This window comes from Microcaecilia unicolor, chromosome 2, assembly GCF_901765095.1.
Source record: "Microcaecilia unicolor chromosome 2, aMicUni1.1, whole genome shotgun sequence".
Lineage (NCBI taxonomy): Eukaryota > Metazoa > Chordata > Amphibia > Gymnophiona > Siphonopidae > Microcaecilia > Microcaecilia unicolor.
In genome coordinates this window covers 214,843,492-214,854,204 of record NC_044032.1, presented here as the reverse complement: position 1 = coordinate 214,854,204, position 10,713 = coordinate 214,843,492, and positions in this window count along the sequence as shown.

Here is a 10,713-nt window from a genome sequence, read left to right as displayed (position 1 = left end):
AGGTCTCACATGTTAACCAAATGGTAATCATCTGCATGTGTACAATGTCAATTACCTCCTGTTTAGCGCCACACGCCAGAAAAGTTTCCAGCATGCATAGTGGACGCACATAAAAAATGAAATTACTGACCGGGCCACGTGGTAGCCCAGTGGTAATTCTGAATTGGCGTGCATTGGGTGCACGTAGGCACCTAAGCAGCTTAGTAAAAGGGCCCCTGGGTAAAGTTAGGACTGCCTTTTGGGCAGTTCTGTATACCCAATTAGTTATGCAAGCACCGGCATTGAATATTGCTAGTGTCCATGTAACTCCTGGCTCCACTCCAACTCTACCCCTGGATTGGCCTGGCACAAACTGGAGAGTGCCACAGTGGCCAAAGCAGATACTCAGTGGCACTGTCTGGTTAACTGCCACTAACTATTGACTCGTGATCTGCTTATTATGGTATAATCAAGCTTGATCCCTTAGATCTTAACATCTTCCACCATTTTACTTGGCACTGGTGGCAGGTCCACTGGTCTAGCTACTTGAATCAGTCCCAGAGATCTGAATGAAAATCAGCATTACATTTGCATAATAATGAGGTGCATTGCATGCTTCAGAGAACATTTTGATTTAATGCATGTTCTGGTAAAATATAAATTCTTCATTAAGTTGCACTATGGGCAAATAACACACATTATAGCCTCACTGTGTTTTTTCTTAATAAAAAAAAAATCTTTTGATATTAACTTACTCCATCTGTTTTACTTTAATTCTTTTTCTCTCTCAACAGTTCTTCTCAGACATCAAATAAGCTTTACCTTGCACCTGTTATTAGTTCTCATTCATATCCTTCGTCTACTTTAGCAGGTTTTTGGCAGGTCTTAAGTTTTATTGAGGATGTATAATATCAGTGTAATATGGAGCCTCCAGTTGCAAAATATGTGACTAATTTAAAGTTGGATTCCATAGCTAGTGAGGATGTACTGTTTGCTCAGAAGGTTGGAGAATGCATTGGCTTATAGACTCATAATTCAGCAGGAATTTTGAATCTGATTTACAGGGTATTAGGTGCATTGTAATTTAGCATAAATCAGATTCTTCTGTGTTACAGTATTACTTGATTTTCCAATTGATTTCTTGCCAAGTCTTTTTTTTTGTCCTACTTAAGAGTTGTAGTGGGCAAATTGTTATAGAGATTTTTTTTCAATCTTTTGTATTTTTTCTCCTTTTCACATTTTTGTTCCTGTAACTAGTTTATATCCTAACTTGGGTTATTTATATCATGTTAGAACACCCCTGAAATTAAATCTATGGTTTCATCAGGGTGAGTAAGTGAACATCCTCTGGCAGCTCATCAAGGTTAGTGACTAATTGGGTTTATAAGCATTGTTGGTTTCTTGGCAAGGATGTATTTGCATGATCGCTTTGTAATTACATTGGGTTGAGGTAAATAGCTATTTGGAGGAAGTGGGTTTGGATAAATATCTGATGTAAATTATTTAGATGATCATTCTCTTTTGGACTCTTTTCAGTGTGGCTTCAGAAAAGAACATAACACGGAAACATCATTGCTCTCTAGGGACTTACATTCGTTTCAAACGACATGGGAAATGGAAATGACATTTCCCATGTGTAGCAAAAAAGGAGTAGGATGGTCTGGCTCTTTCAATAACCCAGGGAGACGTATATGGTTACAAAGTTTTTATTAATGGTTTTGAGGGTCCCTCCACCGTTTGGATTTACCACAGATTGGAAATTGTATATATACTAAAATGGAAAAATAAGAAAAAGTCATAAAAATAAGTATGCAATTTAAAAACGGCTAGACAATATCGCTACACTCAGTGTGTTGCTGCCAATGATGAAGCTACCCAGCCCTCGTGAGCTCAGATATAATTGGAGCCGAGGGCTTCTTGAGGCAACAACACTTTAATGAACTATAAATATTTATCATAATTGGAGCTGGTGACATTTTCAATACACATCTCCTCCATTTTTGGTTGTTGATGATTCAGAGAGATTAAGAAGGAGATTTTCCTTACGTTTGTTTATAATTTATACCTTATCTAATGACACTTCCCATGCCATTTCATGCTATTTTATCCCAAAAAGACAGGGAACAAACTCTTTGCAGATAATGTACCCTCTTTTCAAATAAGTGTGTACTCTTTAGGAATCCTATATAATAAAACACACCTCCAACATTCTGAAGCTGACTGCATGGCTGAGGCATTCCTGCGCTCTGTATCCATCTCCTGAATTGACATCACGTACTTCCGGGTTCGTCACAAGCAGAAGTGACCAACTACACAAGGTTTCTCGGCTTCAGAATGTTGGAGGTGCATTCTATCAAATAGGTTTGGTCAGTTCCTTGAAGCACAGCCAGAGCTCAGCGTCCTGCACAGTAATGCTCAGACACCAGAGAGAGCGAGGGGGGGGGGGGGCCTGACACCAGAGAGAGAAAGAGAGGGGGGGCCTGACACCAGAGAGAGGGAGGGAGGGGGGCATCTCTGTCACACACACACTCTCTCACACAGTCAATGTCTTTCTCTCTCACTCTCACACACTGTCTCTCACAAACTCTATGTCTCACACTGTATCACATTCACTCTCTATGTGTCACACAGTCACTCACACACTCTCTTGGTCTCATACACTCAGTCTCACAGAGAGTCTGTGTCTCACACACTCTCTCTCTTGCACACACTGTATCTGTGTGAAACACACTCTCTCTCTCTCACACTGTGTCTCACATACGCACTTGCACACACTCTCATTCTCACACACACTCTATCACAGACACACTCGCACCCAGATTCACTCTCTCTCTCTCTCTCTCTCTCACACACACACACTCGCACATTCACTCTCTCACAGTCACTCTCAAATACACTCTCTCAAACATACACACTCCGAGGAAAACCTTGCTAGCGCCCGTTTCATTTGTGTCAGAAACGGGCCTTTTTTACTAGTAATAATAGAAAGACAAGCAGACCAGCAGTCTGGAAAGATGTGCAGCTCTATTAAAACAATCAGCCGATGTGGCCACGTTTCGCCTGCAGGCTGTGTCAGGGGTAGAAACTAATATACAAACAAACAATCAAATTAAAGTCATACAAATTATGAAAATTAAAATCATATAAATCATAAAAGTTAGCCTTAAAATTGAATATTCCAAATTAAAAAGACATTAGACGTCAAAACCAAATCAATGTAAAATGATACTTAATGAGACAGACAATGACAGCTCAGGGGATCGGCACGCGTTACCCATGCACTAAATAATAGATTTTATTTTTTTTTAGCACTGGGAGTGTGTCTGGGGAGGAGAGTAAAGTGTGTTCTGTGCTAATCGGATAGTGCAGCTACATCACTATGCACTAACTGATTAGTGCACGGTTAGCGAGTGAGCCCTTACTGCCTACAAAATGAATGGCGGTAAGGAATCATGCACTCATGGCCACACTATAATGGGGAAATTAACACGTGGCCATTAATAGGAAAAATGGAAAATTGGGCCATTGTACTGCTGTGCTAAAAGTGGCCGCAGTGCACAGGAAAGATTCGTGGTGGGGATAGCGCAGGCTACTTTTTAGCGCAACATGGTAAAAGAACCTCAAAATGCCATGTGTTTTTCTGCTTGTTTTCATTTGTTAAGGGCATGCAATGACATGGAATATGTCATTTTAACATTTTTCCAAGTAGTTACAAATGACAGCTCATCCCTGTCTGTAGAGTCACCAGTGGTCTGAAGTCTCTGTGGGCCGGATTCAGAAAATGGCACCCAAAGTTAGGTTCTGAAAAGATCCACGCTAAACTAGTTTTCTGCAAAGGGCAGAATCCTAGCTTAGTGCAGCCCTTGTATTTCTAATGCCTGCAATGCATGAAATCTTCAGACAGGAGCCACACCATTAATAGCACTACCCAGTTGCAATACAGCAAATGAAGTAACTTTTGAGCATGATAGCAACAGAATAATTTTAAATGTTTAATCTAGATATTTTAAAATATTTATATATTCAGTTTCACTCCATTTAGTAAGCACTGCTGAATACACTAGTTTGTGTAGGCATCCTACTATGCATATAGATAATCCAGTCAATATTCAGTTGGCAGTGGTCAACATGTTTTTAAATAATGACTATTGCCAGCTAAGTTAGACCCAGATTTTCAATATTAGGGCATGTCCGAACACCAGCATTGAATATCTGGTTCTGAACAGACTTTTGCTGACTGCAAGAACTTAAGTGTGTCCTATTCCATATATGGAAGGCTGACCTCTAGCAATGTACTGCAAGACTACTGGTAGAGCCCATGGTAGCCATTTTAGCCAATGGAGCCACTAGGGGCAGGAGTGAGTGGGAATTGCTCCTAACTGAGTTACCCCTATTGGACCACTAATGATGCAAGGTAGGCAAGGGGGAGGGGCGAATCTGGTCTTCGTAGTGGTCTCGGGTGGTGGCTGGTCTTGGGGGGAGGGCTCAAGAATGAGGATCTAATCCTGAGGTTTCAGGGGGGTGAGACCCTGTTGGATGGGGGTGGGAGGGAGGGGATCACATCTGACAACTTTGGCTACTGCCTGGAAGCTATGCAGGTGCTTGCCGATATTCAATACCAGCACCTGCATAGCTGATCGACCAAAGTTAGGACTGCTATTTATGTGATCCTATTTGGTCACTTAGTTATGTGGGCACCGGCACTGAATATTGCCAGCAACTACATAGCTGTCCTCTCATCGACTCTCCAGCCCACTTTGCAAATGGCCAGCTAGTGCCAATATTCAACTTAGAGGCTCCTGCCTGCTTAAATTGCCTTGAATATTGACCCCTATGTGCATAGTGACTAATATTGATACCTAGTAACATGACAGCAGATAAGAGCCAAATGGCCCATCCAGTGTTCCTTTCCTCAGTAACCACTAAATCCTTTTCCGAAGGGATCCCATGTGCCTCTCCCACTGGGAGGCCATTCCACGCATCCACCACCCTTTCAGTGAAAAAGTATTTTCTTAAATTCCTCCTAAATGTATTTCCTCTTTCAACCTATGCCATCTCATTCCAGAGTTTTTCTTCATTTAAAAAAGGCTCACCTCCTGTACATTAATGCTACTGAGGTATTTAAACATTTCTATCATATCCCCTCTCTCCCATCTTTCGTCCAGTGTATATATGTTGAGGTTCATGAGCCTGTCCCTATATGTTTTATGACAGAGACCACTTACCAATTTAGTAGCCACCCTCTGGACCGATTCCATCTATCTTTTTGTAGGTGCGGTCCCCAGAATTGCATGCAGTACTCTAAATGGGGTCTCAGCAGAGACTTATACAAGGGCACTATCACCTCTTTTTTTTTGCTGGTCATCCCTCTCCTTATGCATCCAAGCATCCTTCTGGCTTTGACCATCACCTTTTCTACCTGTTTGGCTACTTTAAGGACATCAGATACAATCGCCCCCAAGTCCCGCTCTTCTTTTGTACACAGAAGCACTTCACCCCCTATAATGTACTGTGCCCTTGGATTCATTTAGCCCAAGTGCATGGCCCTGCATTTCTTAGCATTAAATCTTAGTTGCCAATTATTGGACCATTCTATAAATGTACTCACTCTGTTGCTCCTCAGTATCTCTCCACACTCGTCCCTCCCTACACCCCTTCCCGTGCACTCCTCTCCATGGATAAATCCTTCTTATCTGTTCCCTTCTCCACTACTGCCAACTCCAGACTTCACGCCTTCTGTCTCGCTGCACCCTACGCCTGGAATAAACTTTCTGAGCCCCTACATCTTGCCCCATCCTTGGCCACCTTTAAATCTAGACTGAAAGCCCACCTCTTTAACATTGCTTTTGACTCGTAACCACTTGTAACCACTCGCAACCACTCGCCTCCACCTACCCTCCTCGTCTCCTTCCTGTACACATTAATTGATTTGATTTGCTTACTTTATTTTTTGTCTATTAGATTGTAAGCTCTTTGAGCAGGGACTGTCTTTCTTCTATGTTTGTGCAGTGCTGCGTATGCCTTGTAGCGCTATAGAAATGCTAAATAGTAGTAGTAGTAGTCTTTAAGCTTCACTAGATCCTTTCTCATGTCATCCACACCCTCCAGAGTGTCCACCCTATTACAGACCTCCCTGTATAAATGATATATTCAAGTGGCAAATAGAGCAATTCTATAACAAGATGCCTCCATTTAGGCGTTCTGTTAATGCAGGGTGAGGACCTATTCTATATGGACATCCTTATTAAACATTAGTGTCATTTAGGTACTCTCATTTACAACTGCCACAGACCTGGCATAAATAAGGGTGCCTGGATATAGCAGGTACATGGGCAACTTAAGGTATTCTGTAAGTTGTCTGCCTAAATGTCTGCCCCGTCTATTAACCACCCATGTGAACTCCTTCTTTACAAATACATGCCATGCCATATGTGTGCTTATTTGTATAATATCACTTAGGATCTCAAATTATGTTTTCATAGGTAAGTGTACACAGAGGTGCCTAAATGTCAGTGTCCTGTACATTTAGGTGCACAGTTGGTGCATAAATGTAAGCAACAGTTTATAGAATTGATTTTCATATTTCATTATAAAGACATCCAATTTGTAATTGGCTTCTGGGTGGTATAATGAGATGTATAAGCTATGCACCCTATATTCAAAGGTACGTATGCGACATATATAGAGGGGCATTTTCAATATGAAGTCTAAATCAGACTTCGGACATTTTGCGGACAATGTCCAAATATCCAGTAGTGAATATAGCCATTTTTGAACCTGAAAATATCTGTCTTTTTTTTTTTAATGGCCATTTGCTAGACATTGTTGTGCTCAGTGTGTCTCTACCTTTTTGGACAAGTGAAAACGCACAAAATCAAGCCATTGGAATATAGAGGACCATCATTCTTAATAGACTGGCCACAGAGACATCCCATAGTCCACCTCCAAAATGAGGTGGAGGAGGAGTACAACAAGAGGTATAAGAGCACCCACACTATCATTGAACACATCTTTGGCCAGCTCAAGAATAGATTCAGATGTCTGGGCTATTCCAGAAGGGAGTTCCTCTACAGCCCTCAAAAGGTGGCCAAAATGTTCATGGCCTGTTGCATGCTGCACAACCTGGCTCTCCAAAGAAGAAAGGCCCTGCCAGAGGATGGACAGCAACCACAGCAGTAGCCACCAGACCCAGAGGATAAGGAACCCCCCTCTCCCAGCCCACAGAGCTGACCAGGGTGCACAACAGCTGGGGCTCCATGCTAGACAAAGATACCTTTACTGAAAATTTGTCAGAATGAAAGTGTACAATTTATTTCTGTGCAACACCTCTAACATCCTCCACCACTACCACCCTGCCCCTGCACATACCTCTTACCCCGGCACCCAACCTCCTCCTCCTCCTGGAAACCCCCTTCTCCTAGCACACACATTACACCCTCTCCCCCAGCACAAAACCTCTTCCTTCAGCACACAACCCCCTCTCCCTACACATGAACCCCCACCCTCTCCCTAGTACATAACCCCGTCCCCCTGTACACCTACTCACACCCCCTCCCCCAGTGCACACTTCCACAGTATTGCATTTAGGTGGGATCCGCTCTGGGATCCACTTCTCCCAACATGTCCCCGAGCTGCTGGCGATGACCAGGGCCTAGCAGGAGCCAAAAGTGTGTCAGAGTCATCTCTTATGGGGCGCACCACTGTCCTCAGTGTCATCACTCCATCCTGCTAGTTGTGGGTAATGGTGAAAATCAGGCCACCTGATTGGCCAGGTGTCAGATCTGTGCCTGGGTCCAGCACCCAGCAAGGGAGTGTGTGCTGGCCCTGAGGGACCTGACCTCTCAGTTGTCCCACTAGCTGTGACGTTGTGAGCCCTTGGCCCAGAGGTGGCCGCGTGAGAATCACCCAACCACCTCTGGGTAGACCGAGTCCCCTCAGAACTAAGAGTGTTCCCAAGAACTGGACCGGACCACAAGTGGAGATGAACTGAGGCAGCTTTATTAGCAGCAAAACACAGGGCTAAAAGGTTAGCCAAATGGCACTGAGAGGAAAACAGACAGCCTAGCTATACAGTCTAACCTAGCTGAAGCAAGGCAAACATAAAACATAGAATAAGGTAAAGTAGAACAGCCTAGCTGTATCATAAGTAGCCTAGCTGCGCATCTCAATACTAGCAAACATAATGCAAAGCATAAAGTATACAGCAAAGGTAAAGTGGAACAGCCTAGCTGTATAGGGAAATCAAACATAAGCAGCCTAGCTGCGCATCTCAATACTAACAGAGCAATGCAAACATATGGCATATAGTAGAACACAATAAACTAGGCAAAGGGACCTCCCTAGCGGGACAAAGACAAGCAGGAATACTTGGCTGACAGAGGAAACACCACTAGTGTTTCAGGAACGGGTTCATTCTGTCAGTACACTCAGAAGAGCCACGGAACAACCGCGGCAAGCTCCCTCAAAACCAGGGTGGAGCAGAAGCAAAACAAAGAGAAAAGAAAGTCTCTTGAGGACCTGCACCGCAGGTGGAGACAAGAGCAGGACACTCCGCTCACAGAAAACTAGGGATGTCACCTAAGACAAGCAAACAGTCACTGAGGCGCCTGAGCCAGATGCTCCCAAGGCAAGCAAGGTGAAGAAGCCAAACCTGAGCCGATGCTCCAAAGGCAAGCAAGGTAAAGAAGCCAAACCTGAACTGATGCTCCCAAGGAAAGCAAGGTAAAGAAGCCAAACCTGAGCTGATGCTCCCAAGGTAGAAGACTCAACGGCCCTGCACAGCACCCAAGGGCCAGGTTCAGCCCACACGGACCCCTCCGTGCTCCAAGCACTGCTCCCTCGTCCAGAGATACCTCACAACTTGGCCTCAGCTGCTGCACCTGCAGTATTCCCCGTCATCCAGCCCACACAGTCCCAAACACAGCACAAAGCCACTCGCTGCATACAGCGAGTAAGGACTCACGGTAGGTGACTGGAATCTCAACTGAGGCATGGGAGGCTCTGGACTCACAGGCCTGGCAGCAGGCTTCACTGGACCCAAGCAAAGGTGAAAGCTGTAAACAGAGCTATTAATCATCAGAGCAGGGCCGCCGAGGGGGGGGCGGGGGGCAAAATTCCCTAGGCCCGGGACTCCAAGGTTGGCCTGGCGCTGGGGTCTCTCACCGTCTCCTGCTCCCAGGCCGCTGGCTCCTCAGTCTCCACCTGCCTACCCTCAGCTCCCTTCTGTCTGCCAGTGACCCGGCCCCTGCATTTAAAAAAAAATCTTGAAATCGGCAGCTCAATGCCTTCTGTGTGTAAGCGGCAGATCGCCTCGGGAGGGACCTTCCTTCACTGTGTCCTGCCTTCGCGGAAATAGGAACTTACATCAGAGGAGGGCAGGACATAGTGAGGGAAGGCCCCGCCCGAGGCGATCTGTCACTTTCACACAGAAGGCACTGTGCTGCCGATTTCAAGATTTTTTTTTTAAATGAAGGGGGTCGGATGGCAGACAGAAGGGAGCTGAGGGTAGGTAGGTGGAGACTGGGGACTGCAGCGCCAGCGGCCTGGGAGCAGGAGAGGGAGGCGACAGCAGTAGAGATTGGGGGGAGGCGGGGGTGGGGCGACAATCCTTGGGGGGAGGCGGGGGCAGGGTGGCGATCCTTGGGGGGTGGCCTTGCCCCAGGCCCGGCTCAGTCTCTCGGCGGCCCTGTCTCAGAGCTATCAAGCTTGAAAGCAGGCTTCACAGGAACACAGCAATAGGTGAAAGCTGCAGGCAAAGCTTTACTCTTCAGGACTCCCTGGCTTGGAAACAGATTTCCACAGGAACACAGTATAAGGAAAAGCTGTAGGCCAAGCTTTTACTCCTCAGGACTCCCTGGCTTGGAAACAGATCTCCACAGGAACCCAGCATAAGGAAAAGCTGTAGCAAAGCTTCAGGCCACGGCCTCACAACAAAATGGAGTTGGAACTAGCAGGGCCCAGGCAATCAAGGGTAATTGCCAGTACACTAAACACACTCAGAAGCCAGCTGAAGAAGTGCTCAGTGCTGATGACATCACCAGCTTGGCCTCCACCACTCTACAGTGACCCCACAGGTCACTGACAGGAACTGCAGGTAATTTTAGTAGGTAAGAAGGAGGAACATAGCACAGATGAGCAAGGAATGGACATCAGCGACGACGACCATGACACTAGCCTGGGGTGCTCTGGGTCCTATCCTTGGACATTTTGAGGGTGGTTGCTGCTCAGAAGCTGAGGTGGGGGCTGCAAAGCTTGGCTGAGCTGTGTGGCCACTTGTGGCTGGTGTGGTAAGTATTGGGGCAGGACTTGTGGCATCACAGGTTCCAGGCAAAGGCTCAGATGCTTGCTGTGTCAGAAGTGTGCTTGGCAAGGCTGCCGTGTAATCCTGGAGATCTCACCAGATCCCTAGAAACTGCTGCCACCTATTCTGGACTGCCTCCAGCTCTCCTGCTGCATGCTCCTTAGTAGCTGAGCACATTCTTGGTGGGCTGCGACCCCTTGCCATAGCAGTTGTAGTTTCTGCTGCTAGTAGTTGGCCAGCTGCAAATTCTGCACCAGCAGATTGTTTGCGAGCCATAGCACCTGCAACTTGTGGTGGTCAGTCCTGTACGGGCCCACTGAGACATCTTATCAGCCTCCTCTGCCTCTATTGGGCCATCTGAAAATGCCACATGGGGTGGGGAGCATTGCATCACTAATTGCTCCTACTCTTCATCCCCTGCAGGCAGACCCTGA